At 41.3% G+C, this 27,409-nt stretch overlaps 1 long non-coding RNA gene across 1 annotated transcript in view; it reads left to right on the top strand.

The window, feature by feature from the left end:
• The first annotated feature begins 1,573 nt into the window (after positions 1 to 1,573).
• Positions 1,574 to 27,409, top strand: part of LOC133622616 (uncharacterized) — a 39,831-nt gene continuing 13,995 nt past the window's right edge. The window contains exon 1 of the long non-coding RNA XR_009817808.2: positions 1,574 to 1,683. This is a non-coding gene — a long non-coding RNA (uncharacterized lncRNA). The remainder of the gene's footprint in view (positions 1,684 to 27,409) is intronic.

Raw genomic sequence — 27,409 nt, 5'->3', positions numbered from 1 at the left:
AAAGCCTCATCAGATCTAGTTATTTCATACAAATCTGCACAAAAGCGCGCAGCGGTGAAATCAAAGTGCTTAGCCAAGGCGTCGTGACACAACACATGCATCAGCGCGGCACAACACGCGGGTGTCCGCCATGCATGTAATGCCGGGGTTTTATTTGGAAATTAATTCCTAATCTAATCTATACAGCCATATTAATAACTATTATAAAGCACACCCCAGTCACGAATTAATCAAGGAACGGCAATTAGTGTAAAATTTAAATGCATGTTGTAAACCCACATTGAGTGTCTGGCACTAGATGGAGGTGCCAAGCCATCACTGTACTAATTAGTTTTGCAATTATGTTTAATAAATTCTGTGGAAGCCAATCATCCTGTAGTCAGGAAGCTTCTGCAGTAGCCGACAATAAGCGAGGAACATCACATCGGATCGTCTCTTCTGCTCTAGTTCAGATGACTTGCCAATTACATTTGCTCGGAGTCCAATCCGCAGAAACTACCCCTGAACTTTTTTTTGCAACTGATTTGTTATTTGGAGAGGGGAAATAATCAAGTCTTAATGCCGCTCATCACTCCGCGTAACTACATGTTCACCCTGCATACAAACCGCTGTTACTCAGACGGAATTGCAGCAAACAAGCAAACTGTAATCACAAGACGAATGAAGCTCACACAATTGTTGTCCTCAGTGGAATGCAGCTGGTTACAGCAGATGTCCTATTTTATTTTGTTTTTTTAAAGGGGAACATTATCACAATTTCAGAATGGTTAAAACCATTAAAAATCAGTTCCCAGTGGCTTATTATATTTTTCAAAGTTTTTTTCAAAATTTTACCCATCACGCAATATCCCTAAAAAAAGCTTCAAAGTGCCTGATTTTAACCATCGTTATAAACACCCGTCCATTTTCCTGTGACGTCACATAGTGAGGTGTAACGCAGGTGCCAAATTTATACCTTTTTGTATTTGACTGGTATGCTCTTGCTTACTAGTTACTCTTTGAGCGTTGTGCGTGCTTCCTGGTCACGTGACTGCCGCGGTCCAATTAGCTGGGCTTATAAGCCGGTAGCAGGAAGTTGCCAGCTGACAGATCGATTGTTTGCTCGAGGTAGGTTTTTAATCCTCGTTTTTACCTGAAGTATTGTGCTAACTAAGTATAAACTAAAATGCCTAATTTGTAACTTTATAGAGCCGACTACCAGCGCCGGAGTTTTTCTCTCTCTCTCATTAAGCTGTTGGTGAGTCCATATTTATGAACATAGCACAGTTAGCATTTATCCCTCTTCGATTGTTTTCATTGCAACAGTCTTTGTAGCATATTATCAATCGTCTGTATACAAGGTTTATGATTTAAACCTTTTGATAACTATTTGTGTGTTAAATGTACTTTTAAATGTACTTTTAAATGTGTTTTGATAATAAGCATGTTTAGTGCACTGATGCTGCTAATAGTTATTTTGACATTTTATTGCATATTGTGATTTTGATGTTATTGATTTATATTGTACAATATGGAGGAAAGAAGATATGTTGTGTACACATGGATTTATAAGAATGTTCCTGGCTCTTACACAGGCCAGGCTTTTCTTGTTTTGATGGCGAGCTAAAGAAAGGAGCATCTAGTCCAAGGAGTGTTCTTGGAGGATTCCAGCCAGAAACCCCACCACCTGTTCGGTTTGGGCGGGTAGGAGGCTCTCGAGCCGACCCTTTACGTTTTTTCCCATCTTTAACCTGCAGTACACGAGCTGTACTGCCATCCTTTTTTTTCTAAGAACTCTAAGTCTGAACTGAGATTTATTCAGATCCAGAAATATGAATTAATGAAATTTGAATTGTATGTATGTATATACCGGTAGTCACTGTTGTCCCGATTTATTTCATGTTGAATGGCCATTCAACTTATTGTGTGTATATATCTGCTGTCCCTCACAAATTGTTTAAATACACGGTGTCAACCAAACTACAGTTTAAGCTCTGCCTTCTCTCTCCAAGTCGAAACCCTAGAATTCTGTTCTGAGCCCATAAAAACCAGTATATACAATATTGCATTACATTTGTAGTACATATAGGTTACAGAATACAAACAAACATGGCGGAAAGAACAGCAAGATATAGCGACATTAGCTCGGATTCAGACTCGGATTTCAGCGGCTTAAGCGATTCAACAGATTACGCATGTATTGAAACGGATGGTTGTAGTGTGGAGGCAGGTAGCGAAAACGAAATTGATGAAGAAACTGAAGCTATTGAGCCATATCGGTTTGAACCGACTAAAACGACACGACAGCCAGCGACACGGGAGAAAGCGAGGACGAATTCGGCGATCGCCTTCTAACCAACGATTGGTATGTGTTTGTTTGGCATTAAAGGAAACTAACAACTATGAACTAGGTTTACAGCATATGAAATACATTTGGCAACAACATGCACTTTGAGAGTGCAGACAGCCCAGTTTTCATCAATTAATATATTCTGTAGACATACCCTCATGTCAGCAGGCCAGGGAAGCTAGGGTCGATATTCTTCTCTTGATCATCTTGGGACGGTGTGAGCCAAGACATCCAGGGGGTTTAGCTCGCTCGTCTGCGGGAACAAACTGTCGCCATTGCTTGCCGTGCTACCGAGGTCCTTTGTCCCTGAATAGCTCACACACTTCGGCAGATTCAATGGGGGTCTGGCGGCAGATTTCTTTGACTTTATCGTTGGAAATGCATCTGCTTTGAGTGTCGCAGGATATCCACACATTCTTGCCATCTCTGTCGTAGCATAGCTTTCGTCGGTAAAGTGTGCGGAACAAACGTCCAATTTCTTGCCACTTTGGCATCTTTGGGCCACTGGTGCAACTTGAATCCGTCCCTGTTGGTGTTGTTACACCCTCCGACAACACACCGACGAGGCATGATGTCTCCAAGGTACGGAAAACAGATGAAAAAACGGAAAATAACAGAGCTGATTTGACTCGGTGTTTGAGAAAATGGCGGATTGCTTCCCGATGTGACGTCACGTTGTGACGTCATCACTCCGAGAGCGAATATTAGAAAGGCGTTTAATTTGCCAAAATTCACCCATTTAGAGTTCGGAAATCGGTTAAAAAAATATATGGTCTTTTTTCTGCAACATCAAGGTATATATTGACGCTTACATAGGTCTGGTGATAATGTTCCCCTTTAACAATTTGCACTGCAAAAACTGAAATCTAAGTAAGATTAAATATCTCAAATAAGGGCGATATTTGCTTATTTTTTGTCTGATAAGATCATTCTTCTCACTGACCTACTCAGTGGCCTAGTGGTTAGAGTGTCCGTCCTGAGATCGGTAGTTAGTTCAAATCCCGGCCGAGTCATACCAAAGACTATAAAAATGGGACCCATTACCTCACTGCTTGGCACTCAGCATCAAGGGTTGGAATTGGGGGTTAAATCACCAAAATGATTCCCGGGCGCAGCCACCGCTGCTGCCCACTGCTCCCCTCACCTCCCAGGGGGTGATCAAGGGTGATGGGTCAAATGCAGAGAATAATTTCGCCACACCTAGTGTGTGTGTGACAATCATTGGTACTTTAACTTTTAACTTTAACTTAAGCAGATTTTATATCGTGTTTTACTTGTTTTAAGGGTTTAGGTCCTAAATCGAGTTGGGGAGGAGATCTTGCCCCAAGTCGAGGAGTTCAAGTACCTCGGAGTCTTGTTCACGAGTGAGGGAAGAGTGGATGGTGAGATCGACAGGCGGATCGGTGCGGCGTCTTCAGTAATGCGGACGCTGTATCGATCCGTTGTGGTGAAGAAGGAGCTGAGCCGGAAGGCAAAGCTCTCAATTTACCGGTCGATCTACGTTCCCATCCTCACCTATGGTCATGAGCTTTGGGTTATGACCGAAACGACAAGATCAAGGGTACAAGCGGCCGAAATGAGTTTCCTCCACCGGGTGGCGGGGCTCTCCCTTAGAGATAGGGTGAGAAGCTCTGTCATCCGGGGGGAGCTCAAAGTAAAGCCGTTGCTCCTCCACATCGAGAGGAGCCAGATGAGGTGGTTCGGGCATCTGGTCAGGATGCCACCCGAACGCCTCCCTAGGGAGGTGTTTAGGGCACGTCCGACCGGTAGGAGGCTGCGGGGAAGACCCAGGACACGTTGGGAAGACTATGTCTCCCGGCTGGCCTGGGAACGCCTCGGGATCCCCCGGGAGGAGCTGGATGAAGTGGCTGGGGAGAGGGAAGTCTGGGCTTCCCTGCTTAGGCTGCTGCCCCCGCGACCCGACCTCGGATAAGCGGAAGAAGATGGATGGATGGATGGAGGTCCTAAATGATCTCAGTAAGATATTACAGCTTGTTGCTTAGATTTGATGACCTATATTGAGTAAAACATGCTTGAAACTAGAATATCAACTGTTGTAAGCTGTGTCATTAACACTCACAAGTATAAAACTACTTTTTTTATGTAATAATGTCTTATTTCAAGCATGAAAAAAAAAAAACCATTACTTTGACACAATGTTGTCTCATAATTAAAATGGATGACAGCCGAATAGACTTTGCTGTTTTATTTTCAAAGAAAATAGAAAATACGTACTCACATACCGTATTTTTTGGAGTATAAGTGGCACCGGCCGAAAATGCATAATAAAGAAGGAAAAAAACATATATAAGTCGCACTGGAGTATAAGTCACATTTTTGGGGGAAAATTTATTAGATAAAAGCCAACACCAAGAATAGACATTTGAAAGGCAATTTAAAATAAATAAAGAATAGTGAACAACAGGCTGAATAAGTCTACGTTATATGAGGCATAAATAACCAACTGGTATGTTAACGTAACATATTATGGTAAGAGTCATTCAAATAACTATAACATATAGAACATGCTATACGTTTACCAAACAATCTGTCACTCCTAATCGCTAAATCCCATGAAATCTTATACGTCTAGTCTCTTACGTCAATGAGCTAAATAATATTATTTGATATTTTACGGTAATGTGTTAATCATTTCACACTTAAGTCGCTCCTGAGTATAAGTCGCACCCCCGGCCAAACTATGAAAAAAAACTGCAACTTATAGTCCAAAAAATACGGTAGTAGTACAGTTATAATAATAATAATAACTGGGATTTATATAGCGCTTTTCTAAGTACCCAAAGTCGCTTTACACGTAGAACCCATCATTCATTCACACCTGGTGGTGGTAAGCTACTTTCATAGCCACAGCTGCCCTGGGGTAGACTGACGGAAGCGTGGCTGCAATTTGCGCCAACGGCCCCTCCGACCACCACCTATCATTCATCATTCAATTCACCGGTGTGAGTGGCACCGGGGGCAAAGGGTGAAGTGTCCCGCCCAAGGACACAACGGCAGCGATTTTTGGATGGTAAGAGGCGGGGAGCGAACCTGCAACCCTCAGGTTTCTGGCACGGTTGCTCTACCCACTATGCCATGCCGCCCCCAGTACAGTTGGCACAGTACAGTAAACTGACAGTTAATATTTAAACATTTAAAATGAGACATTTGTAACAATTTTGAACAGAAATAGTTCATGCACATTCAGATAAATTCTTCAAAATTACAATACATTTTTTTACCGGGGTCCAGGCTTTATATACCGTATTTTTCGGACTATAAGTCGCAGTTTTTTTCATAGTTTTTTTTATAGTTTGGGCTCCAGTGCGACTTATATATGTTTTTGTCCTTCTTTATTATGCATTTTCGGCAGGTGCGACTTATACGGTATATAAAATACGGTACGTGCAATAATTGACTGAAAGAGCACGCATTTAGCGCAATAATGTCATGTTATCGATGGAAAAATGCATTTTTAGACCATGTGATTTGCCTGAGCGGCTAGGAGACCCCGAGAGTAACAAGCGGTTGCCTTGTTGCCTTTCCATTAAGAACAATAAATTAGTTTTTAGTATAAGTTTGCTGGTTTCAAGAAATGTAATGCCGAGCGCATATCATTATGTCAAGATAATGGCACTAGCATTTACTGAATTTAAGAATATTTTTCAACATATTGAGCAAAAAGGTCTCTATTTTTTTTTTCTACCAAGAAAAGTACATTTGTTATTAGTGAGAATATACTTATTTTAAAGTATTTTTGAGTTCATTGAGGTTAGCTAATTTTACTTGTTCTGGAAAGTCTTGACAAGCCAAATGTTCTTGTTCTATTGGCAGATAATTTTGCTTAAATCAAATAAAATACCCCTCATTTTTGTATTTTTTTTTTCTTGTTTTTGAACACTGACTTGTTGCAGTGTGGTTGGTGTTTTCATCGTGAAACCTCAAGACGAACAAACAGCCATAGTGCTAACACGCAAACAACTGTACAATTTGAAAACAAAGCAAGGGGTTATGGTGAACACAATAATCCTAATACAATAATCCTTGTTGTGTTGCCTGAATTGAATTTTGTGAAGAAAATACTGTAGGAAAGTTGGCGTCGGACCAATGAGCCTCTAAGTGGCACAGTCGGTCAGAGGTGTATGATAAGCAGGGGCGTCGAAGTGAAGGGTTAAGTGAGGCTGTTTTACTGGGGCCCCAGGCACAGGGTGGCCCTTTGCTTTTGTAAAGTTTGTGTATGTTTTTCCCTGCACTTTAAATATGTAAGTAAAAAAAAAACCATGTCATAAATATTAATATAACATTTGTGGAAGTGTGTTGAATTTGTGGAAGTTCAATATTAAGGTTGCTCGAACTATAGTAGGAATGTCTGCCTACTCAGTGGCCTTGTGGTTAGAGTCTCCACCCCGAGACCGGGAGGTTGTGAGTTCAAACCCCGGCCGAGTCATACCAAAGACTATAAAAATGGGACCTATTACCTCCCTGCTTGGCACTCAGCATCAAGGGTTGGAATTGGGGGTTAAATCACCAAATGATTCCTGAGTGTGGCGCACGCTGCTGCTCACTTCTCCCCTCACCTCCCAGGGTGTGGACATGGGGATGGGTCAAATGAAGAGGACACATTTCACCACACCTTGTGTGTGTGTGACAATTGTTGGGACTTTAACTTAAACAGGGGTGTCAAACTCATTTTAGCTCAGAGGCCGCAATGAAGTCTATTCCCACTTGTTAAAATCATGGCATGACAATTTAGAAATACAACCACGACAATTTTAGATTATTTTCTTTGTTTTACTTCGGCCCAAAGTAGAACCAGCACCTATTGAAAATGTGCATATAACAAATAATCCTCTTGAAGAAACACTTCGTTAGTTAAAAATTCTGAGGAAAACATTGGTGCTGTTTCAGAAACACCAAGAAGAACACAATAAACTTAGACTTTATCTCAGTGTATCTACATAGCAATTAAACTTTAAGTCAGAACCCATCTAGGATTAAATAAATAAAACATAAAGCATAAATAACACTTCCAGAGCACAGTCAGGGCTTTGACGGTATCCGGTTTGGTGGCTGCATGATTAGGTCTCTGTCATGATCCGTGGTCCGATCATGTTTTTGTTATGTTCTGTTAGTTTTGGACTCTTTTAGTTCCTGTTTTAGTTATCATGGCTACTTAATGATTTTCACCTGCCTCTGGTGTTCGGGACGCGCACCTGCTGCTAATCAGAGGACTATTTAAGCCTGCCTTTGCCAGTCAGTCGTCCTGGCGTCATTAGTTGTTTGTGTCATGCAATGCCATAGTTTATGCTAAGTGTTTACCTCATGCCTTGCCAAGTAAGTCGTAATAGTTTCATGCTACAGTTTCGTGTTTGTTCTATGCCATGGTTAATGTTAGTTGTTTCATGCCACAGTTTCGTGTTTGTTTCATGCCACAGTTTCATGAGGTTCATGTCCTAAGTTTTTGCCTTAGCTTCCGTGTGCGATAGGCACACTTGTCTTCGGGTTGTTTTCTGTTTTGTACCTCGTTGATTGTTTCTTAAAATTAAATCACGTTCCTACCTGCAAGTCCTGTCCGGAGTCGTCCGTTTGCCTTCCTGGGAGAACGACCCCGCAGTAAGCGAAAACCACGTCGTGATAGTCTCTGCTGTTTGCAGATGATGTGGTCCTGATGGCTTCACCTGGTCAGGATCTTCAGCTCTCACTGGATCAGTTCACAGCTGAGTGTGAAGCGACTGGGATGAGAATCAGCACCTCCAAGTCCAAGTTCATGGTTCTCACCCGGAGTGCCATCTCCAGGTTGGGGAGGAGACCCTGCCCCAAGTGGAGGAGTTCAAGTACCTCGGAGTCTTGTTCACGAGTGAGGGAAGAGTGGATGGTGAGATCGACAGGCGGATCGGTGCGGTGTCTTCAGTAATGCGGACGCTGTATCGATCCGTTGTGGTGAAGAAGGAGCTGAGCCGGAAGGCAAAGCTCTCAATTTACCGGTCGATCTACATTCCCATGCTCACCTATGGTCATGAGCTTTGGGTTATGACCGAAAGAACAAGATCACGGGTACAAGCGGTCGAAATGAGTTTCCTCCGCCGGGTGGCGGGGCTGTCCCTTAAAGATAGGATGAGAAGCTCTGTCATCCGGGAGGAACTCAAAGTAAAGCCGCTGTTCTTCCACATGGAGAGGAGCCAGATGAGGTGGTTCGGGCATCTGGTCAGGACGCCTCCCGAACGCCTCCCTAGGGAGGTGTTTAGGGCACGTCCGACCGGTAGGAGGCCACGGGGAAGACCCAGGACTTGTTGGGAAGACTATGTCTCCCGGCTGGCCTGGGAATGCCTCGGGATCCCCCGGGAAGAGCTAGACTTGTGAACAATAGGCACAATTCCCCAAAAAGTGCAGTTACTCCTTAAGGTTTTTATATGTGTTTTAAAAAGCTGGTTTCAACCAAATCAATGCAATAATTAGTTTTTCAGTGCATGTAAACATACCGAGTAGTGTGTATGTGGCGGGGACGTTGGATTTAGGGCGGGACAGGGGGCCCTATTGGGAGTCTTGTCAATGGGGGTCTATAATTTGTTGCTATGCCCCTGATGGTGAGCTTTAGGTGGGACAAAAGACTTGCACTTTTAAGCATATCTAGTTCAAATATTTTTTCCAGGCAATACTGGACATGTATTTTAGAACATGGTCACTACAGAGGTCCGCCTTACAGTGTTACTATCAGCAAGCTTCACACTGCAAAAACTGAAATCTAAGTTAGATGAAATATCTCAAATAAGGGTGATATTTGCTTATTTTCTGTCTGATAAGATCATTCTCCTCACTAAGCAGATTTTATGTTAGAGTCTTTTACTTGTTTTAAGTGTTTTGGTCCTAAATGATCTCAGTAAGACTTGTCCAGGGTGTACCCCCGCCTTCCTAAAAAAAAATGTTAATTGTTAAAATTGTTTAAAATTTTTAAAAAAAATTTAAAATTGTTTTAAATTATTTAAAAAAATTAAAAAATATTAAAAAAATAAGTTAAAACAAATTTTAAAAATAAAAAAAAATAAAAAATTTAAAAACATTTTTTTAAAATTAAAAAAAATTTAAAATAATTTTTTACCTTGAAAATAATTTTTTACCTTGAAAATCATTTTTTACCTTGAAAAACATTTTTTACCTTGAAAATCATTTTTTTACCTTGAAAATAATTTTTTACCTTGAAAATCTTTTTTTACCTTGAAAAAAAAAATTACCTTGAAAAAAAAATGTTACCTTGAAAATCATTTGTTTACCTTGAAAATCATTTTTAACCTTGAAAAAACAATTTTACCTTTAAAACATTTTTTTACCTTGAAAATCATATTTTATCTTGAAAAAAAATTTTTACCTTGAAAAAAAAATGTTACCTTGAAAAAAAATGTTTACCTTGAAAATCATTTGTTTACCTTGAAAATAATTTTTAACCTTGAAAAAAAAAATGTACCTTCAAAAAAATGTTTTACCTTGAAAATCATTTTTTACCTTGGAAATCATTTTTAACCTTGAAAAAAAAATTTTACCTTGAAATTTTTTTTTTACCTTGAAAATCATTTGTTTACCTTGAAAATCATTTTTAATCTTGAAAAAAAAAATTTACCTTGACATTTTTTTTTTACCTTGAAAATCAATCAATCAATCAATCTTTATTTATATAGCCCTAAATCACAAGTGTCTCAAAGGGCTGCACAAGCCACAACGACATCCTCGGTACAAAGCCCACATACGTGGGACGTCGATGGTGAATGACTGAGAAAACCTTGGAGAGGACCGCATATGTGGGTAACCCCCCCCCCCCTCTAGGGGAGACCGAAAGCAATGGATGTCGAGTGGGTCTGACATAATATTGTGAGAGTCCAGTCCATAGTGGATCCAACATAATAGTAAGAGTCCAGTCCATAGTGGGGCCAGCAGGACACCATCCCGAGCGGAGACGGGTCAGCAGCGTAGAGATGTTCCCAGCCGATGCACAGGCGAGCGGTCCACCCCGGGTCCCGACTCTGGACAGCCAGCACTTCATCCATGGCCACCGGACCTGTGCCCCCCCCCCCCCCCCCCCCTCAAGGAAAAGGGGAGCAGAGGAGAAAAGAAAAGAAACGGCAGATCAACTGGTCTAACAGGGGGGCTATTTAAAGGCTAGAGTATACAAATGAGTTTTAAGATGGGACTTAAATGCTTCTACATCTAAATCATTTTTTACCTTGAAAAAAAAAATTTACCTTAAAGTTTTTTTTACCTTGAAAATCATTTTTAATCTTGAAAAAAAAATGTACCTTGAAATTTTTTTTTTACCTTGAAAATCATTTGTTTACCTTGAAAATCATTTTTAACCTTGAAAAAAACTTTTACCTTGAAAATTTTTTTTTACCTTGAAAATCATTTTTTACCTTGAAAATCATTTTTAACCTTGAACAAAAATTTAACCTTGAAAAAAAAATGTAACCTTGAAAATCATTTGTTTACCTTGAAAATCATTTTTAACCTTGAAAAAAAGAATGTACCTTCAAAAAAATGTTTTACCTTGAAAATCATTTTTTACCTTGGAAATCATTTTTTACCTTGAAAAAAAAATTTTACCTTGAAATTTTTTTTTTACCTTGAAAATCATTTGTTTACCTTGAAAATCATTTTTAATCTTGAAAAAAAAAATTTACCTTGAAATTTTTTTTTTACCTTGAAAATCATTTTTTACCTTGAAAAAAAAAATGTACCTTGAAAATTTTTTTTTACCTTGAAAATCATTTTTAACCTTGAAAAAAAAATGTACCTTGAAATTTTTTTTTTACCTTGAAAATCATTTGTTTACCTTGAAAATCATTTTTAACCTTGAAAAAAACTTTTACCTTGAAAATTTTTTTTTACCTTGAAAATCATTTTTTACCTTGAAAATCATTTTTAACCTTGAACAAAAATTTAACCTCGAAAAAAAAATGTAACCTTGAAAATCATTTGTTTACCTTGAAAATCATTTTTAACCTTGAAAAAAACATTTTACCTTAAATTTTTTTTTACCTTGAAAATCATTTGTTTACCTTGAAAATCATTTTTAACCTTGAAAAAAAACTTTTACCTTGAAAATCATTTTTTACCTTGAAAATCATTTTTAACCTTGAACAAAAATTTAACCTTGAAAAAAAAATTTAACCTTGAAAATCATTTGTTACCTTGAAAATCATTTGTTACCTTGAAAATCCTTTTTAACCTTGAAAAAAACATTTTACCTTGAAAAATTTTTTTTACCTTGAAAATCATTTGTTTACCTTGAAAATCATTTTTAACCTTGAAAAAAACATTTTACTTTGAAAATCATTTTTTACCTTGAAAATCATTTTTAACCTTGAAAAAAAAAATTTACCTTGAAAAAAATTTTTTACCTTGAAAATCATTTGTTTACCTTGAAAATAATTTTTAACCTTGAAAATCATTTTTAACCCCCCCCCCCCCCCCCCGTGACCCCAAAAAGGACAAGCGGTAGAAAATGGATGGATGGATGGATGATCTCAGTAAGATATTATAGCTTGTTGCTGAGATTTGATGACCTATATTGAGTAAAACATGCTTGAAACTAGAATATCAACTGTTGCAAAGCTGTGTCATCAACACTCACAAGTATAAAACTACTTTTTTAAAGTAATAATTTATCATTTAAAGCACGAAAAAAAAAATTATGACTTTGACACAATTGTCTCATAATTAAAACAGATAAATGATAAATAAATAAATGGGTTGTACTTCTATAGCACTTTTCTACCTTTAAGGTACTCAAAGCGCTTTGACACTACTTCCACATTTACCCATTCACACACACATTCACACACTGATGGAGGGAGCTGCCATGCAAGGCGCTAACCAGCACCCATCAGGAGCAAGGGTGAAGTGTCTTGCTCAGGACACAACGGACATGACGAGGTTGGTACTAGGTGGGGATTGAACCAGGGACCCTCGGGTCGCGCACGGCCACTCTTCCACTGCGCCACGCCGTGACAGCCAAATTGATTTTGATGTTTTATTTTCAATGAAGCAATAGAAAACACATACTCATATAGTAGTACAGTTGGCACAGTAAACTGACAGTTAATATTTAAACATTTAACATGTGACATTTCAAACAATTTTAAACAGAAATAGTTCATGCACATTCAGGTAAATTCTTCAAAATTATAATATAAAAAAATTTGGCCGGGGGCTGGCCTGTGTATATGCGCACTAATTGACTGAAAGAGCACGCACTTGGCGCGATGATTTCATGTTATCCATGGAAAAATGCATTTTTAGACAATATGATTTGCCTGAGCGGCTTCGGAGACCCAGAGAGTAACAAGCGGTTGCCTTTCCATTAAGAACAATAAACTAGTTTTTAGTATAAGTTTGCTGGTTTCAAGAAATGTAATGCCGAGGGGATATCATTATGTCATTATGTCAAATGCACTAGCATTTATGAATATTTTTCAACATATTGAGCAAAAATGCCAAGAAAAAATGCACTTGTTATTAGTGAGAATATACTTATTTTAAGGTATTTTTGGGTTCATTGAGGGTAGTTAATTTTACATGTTTTGGAAAGTCTTGTCAAGCCAAATTTTTCGTGTTCTATTGGCAGATAATTTTGCTTAGTTCAAATAAAATACCCCTAATTTTTGTATTTTTTTTCTTGTTTTTGACCATTGACTTTTTGCAGTGCAGCTGTTGCTCTTGACTCATACCCTCGATTAGAACAATCTGCATAAATATGTGCGTGGGGCGTCATTTGAACCAGTGCCTGACACCCTGTGTGTTAATAAGAGAATTCTACCTCCATGCCTGAAACAAACATGCGTATAGCGCCGCAGAGACGCAGGCTTCTACCCAAAACACACACAAAGGGCCAGCATACACACATCACAGACGCTAATGAGCGAGGGAAATGTAGTCAATACAGTAGAATTGATCAGCATTGTTCATTGACGTCGTGCAATCGATTGGGTTCCCCTTACTCCGTAATGCCTAATTAGCCGTGTCTGCGTCACACACGAGCAAATGCACAAGCAGGTGCGGCGCAAACAAATCATAGCGTTTAATTTGGAGCCGCTCGCCGGGCTCTGGCTCATTTCACCGGGAACTCGGGTTCATTTGCGGCGGCGTGCAGCGGCACTCCATATGTTTTCATTAATATCAATTGTGTGATGTCAATATTAAGCCTGTGCTGAGTCCCACAGAAAAGGAACCTGCAGATGTAATTCAAAGAGCCTTTACCCCTGCAGGTTTGTCTGTAAACATGTAGATTGTGAAATGTTCACATAGAGTCACGCTGGTAACTTTCACTCGTTAAATCAACTGCGCCCAAATTAGATATTGAATTCTGTGGTGTGCAATGTTCCCTCTAATGTTTCATGCGTGTGAGCAAACGCAAAAACTCCCTGAGCATTCAGTGGAGCCCATGTGAGCAACAACTGTGGCTACACCTGTCCCAAACCTGACTAAATAACAAGTTCGATCTCCATCCATCCATCCATTTTCTACCGCTTGTCCCTTTCGGGGTCGCGGGGGGTGCTGGAGCCTATCTCAGCTGCATTCGGGCGGAAGGCGGGGTGCACCCTGGACAAGTCGCCATCTCATCGCAGGGCCAATACAGATAGACAATATTCTCTTATTATTATAATCAAATGACAGCAGTCATTTCCATTTCTAATATAAGTGTTTAGGCCCCCTTACAATAACAATAACAAAAAATAGTGTTTTTCATGAACTGTGTACTTGTATTGTTTGTCTGGGTGGAGGTCCTGCTTTGGAAATAATGTGTACCCCTTTCAGACATTGCATTTAGTTCCCGTTAAAACATTCACATGTTGCACAATGAGATGTAAGCAGGGGATCATGTGTACATTCCTGCAACTTCCTGTTTGTAAAAAATATTTTTATTAGTATTTATTTAATATACTAACAGCTTTTCATGATTACTGTTTATAAACTAAGATTCCTTATAAATGACACTAGAATAAGTAGGCCCGGCCCTAACCAATCTGGCGCCCTAGGCAAGATTTTAGGTGGCGCCCCCCCACATCGGCAGTGAAGTGTATATACTCACAAGAACCCGAATAGCTTTGTCTTTGACCTTTTTGTTTTTACTTACAACTATACCTAATATATAAAGGGGTGGAAAAGTGACGATTACCTGCAGGGCAAACATTAGCTAACCAGAAGGCAATAACAATGTAAACAAAAAACACCTGCTTAAAAGATCTAATACAAACATTTATATGCACGTACAACACTTAGAACTTTTAGCATATCAGTATGTGGAATTAAATGATGGAATGGATTAAGTAAAGAAGTTAAAAATTGTACTGATATGATCCAGTTTAAGAGGTTGTTCAAAATAATAGTGCTTACAGAGTACAAAGAAGAAGAATTATGAGAAATACTTTCAACCTTATTGAAAATAAGATATTCTTCATCTCAGTATGTTAATAATGACTGAATTAATTAATTAATTACATATTACAAAACTGTTGTATACTAATTCATAGATGTTATTTTATTATATAAAAAGGTCAGTAAATGATTCTATATATTTGTAAACGCTTTGAAGTGGGAAAGGGGTAGGATTAAATAAGCTTTGCTTCTTCCTACTCCTTTTCGGGCATGATGTAAAATGAAATGATATGAAATTGTGTGATGTATTATGATGTAAGTGTGTTCATGTTCCAAATAAACTAAAGAAAGAAAGAAATGTCCCTGAGGAATGTAAGGTGGGAGTACTGTAATTACCTAACGTTACATTATTATTTTCCATAACAATTTAGCCCCCTCCACAATATTAACCCGACGTTAAAACAGAACTAGCTATTTATTGATTAGCAATTGCCGAATCATGTAACATTAGCTTAATGCTAAAAAGCCAGGTTACTATCACATTCTGTAACAGACAAATAATTTCATGTAGGCTAACGTTACCTACCTGCTACCTCTGTCTTTTCTCATTTCTCCTCATCTTCTTTTCTCTTTTTTCTTCCCTGGGCACCTGACAGTTTTGGCCGTTTTGACATCTTGTGTTGATTTTTTGATGTGGTGACGTCCAAAAAGAGTCATGATACGGGAAGGGAGGGGGCGCACCGTGCGGGGGGAGGAGGGGGGGGGGGGGGGCGGCGTAGTGTTGTAACAAATAATATTTCTATTAAATAGGCTTTACTTTGCATTTTAATTAACGTGGGATTATTTTTTGTATTTAGAAATAATAGTACCAACTTTTTTTTTTCTTTTTTTTTCTCCAACATTTGTGGCACTGGCGTGGCGCCCCCTGATGGACGGCGCCCTTAGCATTTGCCTATGCGGCCTATGCCACGGGCCGGCCCTGAGAATAAGCACACATTTGATTGGTAAATCATAGTGTAACGACCTGGAATGACACTTTATGTGTGGTGTTGGAGATGTCCGACTTTTTGTGTGGCTGTAAACGCATCACTGGCTAAGTGCCATATGTGCACGTGTAATAGTGTGATGTTGTTGCGCTATATTATGAACTAGACAGGGTGTTATATTTTATTTTGAAGTATCGCTTTTATTTTGAAGAACCGGATGTCCGGTGCGGAAAGTGTCTTTGCTGTTTTTTCGATTGCTTTACTTCCTCTTCCTTCGGACTTTTGAATGAGAAGGTAATAGTTCTTCACTGCTCTGTGTTTCTTCATATTGTAAATATTATTCCTAAACGTTCCTAGATACTTGAAAAGTTAACCCAATATTGTTGTGGGTACAAGTGATGTGTTGTTTTGAGTAATTTGTATGCACAATTTTGTTTATTTAGACGTAGAACGTCGACTGTGTGAATTGTTTGGTAGTATTTACATCACACAGGAGCAGATATCACTCCGCCAGAAAGTTGAGACCTGTGTGTGTGTGTTTCATGTTTCCAACACAGGTATGTGATTTGTGCATTATTATTATTTTGTGAGAAGACGTTTTTGTTAATGTAATTTAATCAAGGCTGCAGCTAACGATTATTTTTCTATCGATTAATCTATAGATTATTTTTTCGATTAATCGGTTAATCTATAGATTATTTTTTCGATTAATCTATAGATTATTTTTCCTTTTACCGATTATTTTTTTTATTTAAAATGAAGATGAAAAAATAAATGTAGGCCAGTTTTTTCAAAAGGCATGACTTTTATTTACAAAAAAAAAAAAAGTATGGCCACTCAGTCAACATTGACAACAACATGACAAAATATTCTGTAACAATGTAAACATTTAAAACTTGTAACATTTAACACAATTAAAAGTAGCTTATTTTCTTTTTAATGTGCAAATATAAAAGTAAACATCCAGTGCAAATCTTAATATTCTGCAATAGTATAAGCATTTCTAAAGTAAAAGTATTGCTTATTTTGCTTAATAACACAACAATGATAGTATGATTAAAGTGAAAGTTAATCGTTCATTTGTACATAGTATATATAACTGTTAATGTTGTAAAAGGTATTTGCACAACTAATTAACGTTAGCGTTAAAGAGGAGCGCGTCTTTGTAAACACTGAACAGGCACGCCAAACGCGCCTCTCAGAGCGAAACAGTGTTTTAGTTTATGAATTTACAACGCAGATACAAATGACACATTCATGTTTTTGTGTAATGATGACAACGTATACTCACGCGGACGATTGACTAGTTGATGGTGATGGCAAGAACGCTGTCGGGTGTTTTCTTTTCAAATGTTCGTTCATAGCCGTTGTGCTGCTATGATAGGCCATTTCCGCTCGACACAGTGTGCATACAACAACTGTCAAGTGTTTTGCTTTTTTCGCTGTGCTTATCCCACACTTGAAGGGATGTACCAATGCTGAATGTGGCTTCTGGATTTCACTCAAAAGACCAGACTGTAGTTACTTTTTCCTTTTATTTTCCATTAGTTTGCAACAGTTTTTCCAACAAAGAAACAGCTTCTTTTTTCTTCTTTAGTCTTTTTAGCAGTCTTTAGCAATGTTAGTAGACTTTAGTTTCTTTAGCTGTCATTAGCTGTCTTTAGAAGCCTTAAGTAGCCTTTGGCTTCTTTAGTAGCCTTTAGCTTCTTTAGTAGCCTTTAGCTTCTTTAGTAGGTGAAAAACCTTTAAGGACAAAACACCACAAGATTAACATGCTGTAAAAAATCAATCAATTATCAATCCCATAATTTACAATTATTAATTAGGCTATCAAACTCTTAACCATTAAACAAGTGCAAGAAAATGGACACATCTTTTCCCTTTAAGTTAAAACAGATTTTAAATAAATTGTCTCAACATAAATGCACCAAGATACATATAAAATACATTTAAACCCAGAAACACAATAGATAAATGCAACAGAAAACCCAATATGCAAATACATAAATACCTAACCAATTAACCACCTATTTAGATACATATTTAAAATCCATATTCAATATAAATATATTATTAATTTAGCAGTGAAACACTCAATCTTAAACGCTGTCAACTGGTAGAAAAATGCCCCTTTTTCTATGCCCTCACCAGCAGCCAATGATCCAACACAGTTAAATCCAACACTTTAAGTTGAGCGACTTCACCCTCCTGATGAAGCAAACTGCTCCAACATTTATCAAACTAAGCAAAGAATATCAACACTAAACAACAGTTACATAAAACACCGTGTGTATTTAGCCTCCAGACTAAGCACGCTACATGCACACAACTCCCCCCCACCCCAATCTCACCAGCGCAACCGGTGCGCCACACCCACAAAGAGAAATATTAAATCTTACCGGCTGTCCGTTCAGCTTTTGGTACACTTTTGGCACAACTCTTGGTTATCTGTAATGAACTAAACCTTTTTCCACTCTGCGCTGGCGTCTTTTGTACACCTTGATTTGACAAAGCTGTCTAATTACCGGGCTCGCGCACCAGCAGATGAGACGGGAGCGCACCGCGTTATACCTGCGCGTGAACGTAAACTGATCGGCTCTGATCATATAAGCCGACTGGCCGAAATAATGCCGAAGTATATACATTTCCTGGGGTTGCCTAGGTGAATAGGGATGCGGATGTGCTCTAAGATCAAATATAATTTTATTAAGTGGGGTTTGGCTGGTTGCTAAGCAGCCACGGTTGCGAGCTCGCGCGTCAGCTGACGAGACAGCTGTTCGCCGCTACTACATTATTAGGCCGTTTATTGAAATACTCCCACACTTTTGACGACTTTTGGCGTGCTTTTTTTCCCTCGCTCGCACCGCTCGCATCATCTGCTTTGCGCTCCGCCATGACGGTAGTGTGACGTAAATATGTGACGCATCGACGCACAAAAACGGCGTCGACGTATTTACGTAACCGATGACGTCGACTACGTCGACGCGTCGTTTCAGCCTTAGATTTAATGTATTATTATTTTTATATGAATGAATGTCTGTTACTTCCTCTTCCTTCTGACTTTTGAATGAGAAGGAGCAGATATCACTCCGCCAGAAAGTTGAGACCTGTGTGTGTGTGTTTCATGTTTCCAACACAGGTTGCCAATAAATACTGAACCGACGGCATGGTGAAGTGTCTTTTATTTTTAAAAATTACACAACGCAGAATAAGACTCACTACACATGTATTGGCGCAAGCATACTTTCCAACCTTGAGACCTCCGATTTCGGGAGGTGGGGGGTGGGGGGCGTGGTCGGGCGGGGGTGGGGGGCGTGTTTAAGAGGGGAGGAGTATATTGACAGCTAGAATTCACCAAGTCAAGTATTTAATACATATATATATATATATATACAGGTAAAAGCCAGTAAATTAGAATATTTTGAAAAACTTGATTTATTTCAGTAATTGCATTCAAAAGGTGTAACTTGTACATTATATTTATTCATTGCACACAGACTGATGCATTCAAATGTTTATTTCATTTAATTTTGATGATTTGAAGTGGCAACAAATGAAAATCCAAAATTCCGTGTGTCACAAAATTAGAATATTACTTAAGGCTAATACAAAAAAGGGATTTTTAGAAATGTTGGCCAACTGAAAAGTATGAAAATGAAAAATATGAGCATGTACAATACTCAATACTTGGTTGGAGCTCCTTTTGCCTCAATTACTGCGTTAATGCGGCGTGGCATGGAGTCGATGAGTTTCTGGCACTGATCAGGTGTTATGAGAGCCCAGCTTGCTCTGATAGTGGCCTTCAACTCTTCTGCGTTTTTGGGTCTGGCATTCTGCATCTTCCTTTTCACAATACCCCACAGATTTTCTATGGGGCTAAGGTCAGGGGAGTTGGCGGGCCAATTTAGAACAGAAATACCATGGTCCGTAAACCAGGCACGGGTAGATTTTGCGCTGTGTGCAGGCGCCAAGTCCTGTTGGAACTTGAAATCTCCATCTCCATAGAGCAGGTCAGCAGCAGGAAGCATGAAGTGCTCTAAAACTTGCTGGTAGACGGCTGCGTTGACCCTGGATCTCAGGAAACAGAGTGGACCGACACCAGCAGATGACATGGCACCCCAAACCATCACCCAACCATGCAAATTTTGCATTTCCTTTGGAAATCGAGGTCCCAGAGTCTGGAGGAAGACAGGAGAGGCACAGGATCCACGTTGCCTGAAGTCTAGTGTAAAGTTTCCACCATCAGTGATGGTTTGGGGTGCCATGTCATCTGCTGGTGTCGGTCCACTCTGTTTCCTGAGATCCAGGGTCAACGCAGCCGTCTACCAGCAAGTTTTAGAGCACTTCATGCTCCCTGCTGCTGACCTGCTCTATGGAGATGGAGATTTCAAGTTCCAACAGGACTTGGCGCCTGCACACAGCGCAAAATCTACGCGTGCCTGGTTTACGGACCATGGTATTTATGTTCTAAATTGGCCCGCCAACTCCCCTGACCTTAGCCCCATAGAAAATCTGTGGGGTATTGTGAAAAGGAAGATGCAGAATGCCAGACCCAAAAACGCAGAAGAGTTGAAGGCCACTATCAGAGCAACCTGGGCTCTCATAACACCTGAGCAGTGCCAGAAACTCATCGACTCCATGCCACGCCGCATTAACGCAGTAATTGAGGCAAACGGAGCTCCAACCAAGTATTGAGTATTGTACATGCTCATATTTTTCATTTTCATACTTTTCAGTTGGCCAACATTTCTAAAAATCCCTTTTTTGTATTAGCCTTAAGTAATATTCTAATTTTGTGACACACGGAATTTTGGATTTTCATTTGTTGCCACTTCAAATCATCAAAATTAAATGAAATAAACATTTGAATGCATCAGTCTGTGTGCAATGAATAAATATAATGTACAAGTTACACCTTTTGAATGCAATTACTGAAATAAATCAAGTTTTTCAAAATATTCTAATTTACTGGCTTTTACCTATATATATATATATATATATATATATATATATATATATGAGAACGGCCTACGGATCACGATTGAAGCCAACAAGCAAACCGTCAACTTCCTTGACGTCACTTTCAACCTGAGAAATAACAGCTACCAACCATTCACGAAACCCAACACAACACTCCAATACGTGCACCATGACAGCAACCACCCACCCACCACCACGAAAAGAATACCTACCGGAATCAATAAAATACTATCGATGCTGTCATCTAGCAAAGCTGAATTTGACCAAGCAAGCCCCCCCCGTACCAAAAAGCCCTTGATGAAAGCGGATACAATTTCACCCTCACCTATGAACCCACGCCAGGAAACAAGCCAAAAAAGAACAGAAAACGAAACGGCATCATCTGGTACAACCCCCCATACAGCAAAAACGTCTCAACGAACATTGGACACAAATTCCTCAATCTGATTGACAAACACTTTCCCAAAGACAACACCCTAAGAAAAGTATTCAACAAGAACAACATTAAATTGAGCTACAGCTGCATGAACAATATACGACAAATCATCTCAAACCACAACAAAACAATTGCAAATGAGCCGTCGGCCCCCAGACAGAGCGACTCCAAAACCAACAAAGAATGTAACTGTCGAAAGAAACCTGATTGCCCTCTCAACGGGGGGTGCTTACAAACATCAGTTGTCTACCAATCTAAGGTAATACGCAAGGACATTAACACATCCGACACATATGTAGGATTAACCGAGGGAGAATTCAAAACCAGATGGAACAATCACAAGGCTTCTTTCAGGAACAAAAACCTGCGAAATACCACAGAACTCAGCAAACACATTTGGGACCTCAAAGACAATAATGTTAAATATTCAATAACATGGCAAATTCTTGCATCCAGCACACCTTACAATAGTGGTAATAAAAGATGCAACCTATGCTTGAAAGAGAAACTGTTTATTATTTACCGTCCAGACCTGTCATCCCTCAACAAGCGCAGCGAAATTGTAACAACATGCCGCCATAGACGGAAACACCTCGTAGGTAACACATGAGCCAATCACCACGCCCCTAGGCCAGCCTGTACCCACCCACTCTGTGCCCTATATAAACCATGGTATGCGAATGCTCCCATTAAAATCTCCTGATGATTGAGGGTACCCCCCCTCATGAAACAGGCCTGTAGAGATGAAATAGTCTTGTGATTTTTTTCCCACACATACATATATATATATATATATATATATATATATATATATATATATATATATATATATATATATATATATATATATATATATATATATATATATATATATCCTGAAAATATGCAAACAAAACTGTGTTTAGATAATTGATACTTCAAACTTGCATAAATAAATATTAAGGAATATAACATAACATGTTTCCGAGAGCTTCAAAATGTAATGAATAAAATGCTAAAGTTGTTGATAAACAAGCAATGATTTTAATAATTAAATATGGTCATTTTATAAGAATTATTGTGATAATTTAAAATTAATTATTTCAAATATGTTTATTTTAATGTATAATTCTATGGCTGGATGTAATAAGGAGTCAGAAAAAATACAAATAAAAATACAATTAATTTGGATGTTTTCAGCAAAATATAGTAAAAATGTATTTTTTATTTTTATTTTTTTATTTAATAAATATATTTATTTTTAGTTAAGATAAACATAATAATACAATTTGTCTCTAGTCTGGATGATTTAGTTCTTGTCACCCTGTTGTCCTCCCGTCGTGAAAAAAGGCTGTCCTCACTCAGGTCCTCATGGAGCTGGAGGGGGCGTGGCCTCCAGCTCCGGCTGAAAATCGGGAGATTTTCGGGAGAATATTTGTCCCGGGAGGTTTTCGGGAGAGGCGCTGAATTTCGGGAGTCTCCCGGAAAATTCGGGAGGGTTGGCAAGTATGGGCGCAAGTGAGAAAGAGCGAGCGGCTGCTGTTGAAATAACAAAGTTGCTTTTGGTCTGGTTTGTACTGCCGTATAGCTCGGTATAGCACAAACAACAACAGCATCCCCTGATGTGCAAGGAAAAACTCCAAAAACCCAATGGGAGAAAAAATAAACCTTGGGAAGAGGCCACAAATGCGGGGACGCCCCTCTTGGGTGCAACCGGCTGCAATGGATGCCAACATATTCTGAAATTGCCCATTTTTAGTAGGAAATCCATGCAAGTCTTAATACATGAGGCCCCAGGCCCTTTGGCTGTCACCATCCTGCAGCCATGGAACATGAAAGCGTATGGCTTCAAGTGTACCATCACTCAGAAAACATCCGGTATCAATCAGAGATGTCTGATGAAGAGGAAGGGGCAAGGTTACCCATTTCCCTCTGGACCAAAGGCAATCGCGTTTCATGTAGATTGGGTGTCATTCAACCGCGAGTCGCCCGCTGACAAACACATTGAGTGGGCCCATTGCTGTAATGACAGTAATACAGCGGCCCAATGACATGCTACAGAATAGCACTTTTGGTCGAGGCGAAAATGAGGGAAATATTTTTCTTTCCTTTGCTACAGGTGCTTATTTTAACCAACAGCAATTTCACTCCAATCAAGTATTTTTTTTTTTTAATTCTCTTGCCTCTTTTTACCCATCTCTTATACTCATTGCTCTTGGTCTGTAAAGGCTAGAATTCATTTTAGCAACCCATTTTTTCCCCCTCCGGACATCATTGATGGCTTGTTCAAACCTTGTTTCTCGGTCGATGTAAGGTATGCCAGCTGACTTAGCTGTGCGATTGAACGTAACAGAAAACCTGACACGTTATGACAGCCTGGGCATGACTTTTGAAGCTTCTTATTTGCCGGTAAATGCAGACAAAAAAAACATAACACGACTAAAATTAGGACAGTAAAACCTAATTTCGGGTAGGCAAAATGTCATCATGTATCATAAATATTAAATATTTTCATAACTAGAACATAAAAAGACAAGGCCTACATATTTACACTTGTTTAATACATTATAGTTGTGCTGCCTGAGGCTGAGCCAATCAGTAGCCAGCGGGTCATATTTTCTTTGGTCTAATCCAGGGGTCGGCAACCCGCGGCTCTTTGTTCACTCTGATGCGGCTCAGCAGCTTACTTGCTGAACCCCCCAATTTTCCCGTGAGACTTCCGGGTTTCAGTGCCTCTCGCAGAAAACTCCCGGGATTAATATTCACCGATTTTCACCCTTACAGCTATAATAAGGGCGTGCCATGATGGTACAACATTTGGCGCCCTCTACAATCTGTATTAACAGCATGCCAGCCCAACACTTTTTGTACAATATACATCTATAACAGTCTTACTAATAATGCGCCACACTGTGAACCCACACAAAACAAGAATGACAAACACATTTCGGGAGAACATATACCCAGAATCCCATGCAGCCCTAACTCTTCCGGGATACATTATACACCCCCGCTACCAAACCCCACCCACTTCAACCGACGCACAGAAGGGGGGGGTGATGTGAACTAACATTTAATCAAAACCGCACCCGCCCGCTGTTATATATCTAATATAGACGATGCAAGGCATTAGTGAGGTTATAAAGCTTTTGCCTGTTAAAGAAAGGAGACTGATCCAATTTAGCAGAGACATTCAATGCGTGCCACGCTGTCACGGCCCAGACGCACACCAGTGCGCAATCATCTGGGAGCCGCGCTGAGCGCACCTCCAAGCGCGTGGAGGTGCGATGTCCCTCGCACCCGCGGCGGCTCCACCCGGGCTCGCGCCCGAGGATTCAGCGCGCACCGCGTCGGCCATCCTACTCGTCGTGGCCTAGCCCTCGCGGCTGTCGCTGCCGGCGACGGCCGGGTATGGGCCCGATGCTCCAGCGCCATCCATTTTCAGGGCTAGTTGATTCGGCAGGTGGGTTGTTACACACTCCTTAGCGGGTTCCGACTTCCATGGCCACCATCCTGCTGTTTATATCAACCAACACCTTTTCTGGGGTCTGATGAGCGTCGGCATCGGGCGCCTTAACCCGGCGTTCGGTTCATCCCGCAGCACCAGTTCTGCTTACCAAAAGTGGCCCACTCGGCTCACCAGGGTGAGCCCCACCCCTTTCGTGAGCGCACTGCGCGCAGAGTGACCCCTGTTACGTGCCCCCGGCAACGGGGGTGGCGGGCAGGTAAGCTGCGCGGGCGGAGCGCGCGGAGTGACCCCTGTTACGAGCCCCCGGCCACTGGGGTGGCGGGCAGGTAAGCTGCTTACCTGCTGCGCGTGACGCCGGCCGCGGCGAAGGCGGACGAGGCGGGGTGTCGGTGCGGTGGGCGCGGTGGTGACCCTGGACGTGCGTCGGGCCCTTCTCGCGGATCACCTCAGCTACGGCTCCCGGTGGGGCCCTCTCGGGGTAAGGGGCCTCGGTCCCGGACCCCGGCGAGGCGTCCCTTCTCCGCTCCGTAAAAGTGTCCATCTCTTTTTTTTTCTTCTTCTGTTGTGGCATATGCTGCAGGTGCCTGCTCGTTTTTCGTATGTGGGTAACAACATTTAACTATGTATATATATTTCCCAATTGGTTTAACTGCCACCCGCCTGAATCTATTTAAAATCTAATTTTTTTTTATTTCAACCGCCCGACCCGACCCGCGGATAAAATCTATTTTTTTTTTATTTCAACCGCCCGACCCGCGGACTCCGCGGTTGTGTCCGCAAACCGCGCATCTCTACTATGCACGCTGCGAAATCAATGCAGCCAGGACATACGTTGCGGTAATGCTTATAATGACCGAAATATTGTAAATATTAAATGTTATTACGAATGTCATGCTGATGGAACGGCAAGTAGGACGACACTCGTTGGAAAAAAAAAACATTAGAATGTTGTGGGGAGGTGTGGCCAGCAGACCGACAGCAAGGCAGGGCACGCCGGGGCCGACTCCGAGATGGCGGCGAGGAGGCGTGGCCGGCGGGCCAGCGGCGAGGCGATAAATGCCAGATGCGTGGATCGCCCACCTGGGCACAATTATATAATCTCCTCTCAATGAATAAAAGGGCGAGGCAGAAGGAGCTGGAGAGACGCGAGCGAGGGACAGACGATGACGCGGGAGGCTGAAAAGCGACCGGAAGAGCGAGCAGTGGAAGAGGAATGTGCTGAAAAGCAACTGAGTACTATTGAAAAATAAACAAAGTCACAAACGGCTTCGAAGCAATTCTGGACCACCATCCGCCGCCTCAGGAAGGGGAAGCAGTGCACTGTCAACACCGTGTATGGTGAGGATGGTGTTCTGCTGACCTCGACTGCGGATGTTGTGGATCGGTGGAGAGAATACTTCAAAGACCTCCTCAATCCCACCAACACGTCTTCCTATGAGGAAGCAGTGCCTGGGGAATTCTGTGGTGGACTCTTCTATTTCTGGGGCTGAGGTTGCTGAGGTAGTTAAAAAGCTCCTCGGTGGCAGGGCCCCGGGGGTGGATGAGATCCGCCCGGAGTTCCTTAAGGCTCTGGATGCTGTGGGGCTGTCTTGGTTGACAAGACTCTGCAGCATCGCGTGGACATCGGGGGCGGTACCTCTGGAATGGCAGACCGGGGTGTTGGTTCCTCTCTTTAAGAAGGGGAACCGGACGGTGTGTTCTAACTATCGTGGGATCACACTCCTCAGCCTTCCCGGTAAGGTCTATTAAGGTGTACTGGAGAGGAGGCTACGCCGGATAGTCGAATCTCGGATTCAGGAGGAATAGTGTGGTTTTCGTCCTGGTCGTGGAACTGTGGACCAGCTCTATACTCTCGGCAGGGTCCTTGAGGGTGCATGGGAGTTTGCCCAAAAAGTCTACATGTGCTTTGTGGACTTGGAGAAGGCATTCGATTGTGTCCCTCGGGAAGTCCTGTGGGGAGTGCTCAGAGAGTATGGGGTATCGGACTGTCTGATTTTGGCGGTCCGCTCCCTGTATGATCACTGTCAGAGCTTGGTCCGCATGGCCGGCAGTAAGTCGGACACGTTTCCAGTGAGGGTTGGACTCCGCCAATGCTGCCCTTTGTCACCGATTCTGTTCATAACTTTTATGGACAGAATTTCTAGGCGCAGTCAAGGCGTTGAGGGGATCTGGTTTGGTGGCTGCAGGATTAGGTCTCTGCTTTTTGCAGATGATGTGGTCCTGATGGCTTCATCTGGCCAGGATCTTCAGCTCTCACTGGATCGGTTCGCAGCCGAGTCTGAAGCGACTGGGATGAGAATCAGCACCTCCAAGTCCGAGTCCATGGTTCTCGCCCGGAAAAGGGTGGAGTGCCATCTCCGGGTTGGGGAGGAGACCCTGCCCCAAGTGGAGGAGTTCAAGTACCTCGGAGTCTTGTTCACGAGTGAGGGAAGAGTGGATCGTGAGATCGACAGGCGGATCGGTGCGGCATCTTCAGTAATGCGGACGCTGTATCGATCCGTTGTGGTGAAGAAAGAGCTGAGCCGGAAGGCAAAGCTCTCAATTTACCGGTCGATCTACGTTCCCATCCTCACCTATGGTCATGAGCTTTGGGTTATGACCGAAAGGACAAGATCACGGGTACACGTGGCCGAAATTAGTTTCCTCCGCCGGGTGGTGGGGCTCTCCCTTAAAGATAGGGTGAGAAGCTCTGTCATCCGGGGGGAGCTCAAAGTAAAGCCGCTGCTCCTCCACATGGAGAGGAGCCAGATGAGGTGGTTCGGGCATCTGGTCAGGATGCCACCCGATCGCCTCCCTCGGGAGGTGTTTAGGGCACGTCCGACCGGTAGGAGGCCACGGGGAAGACCCAGGACACGTTGGGAAGACTA

Source organism: Nerophis lumbriciformis, linkage group LG23, assembly GCF_033978685.3.
Source record: "Nerophis lumbriciformis linkage group LG23, RoL_Nlum_v2.1, whole genome shotgun sequence".
Taxonomy (NCBI): Eukaryota; Metazoa; Chordata; class Actinopteri; order Syngnathiformes; family Syngnathidae; genus Nerophis; species Nerophis lumbriciformis.
Note: the sequence above shows the minus strand (reverse complement) of the source record. Positions and strands in the feature narration are given on the sequence as shown.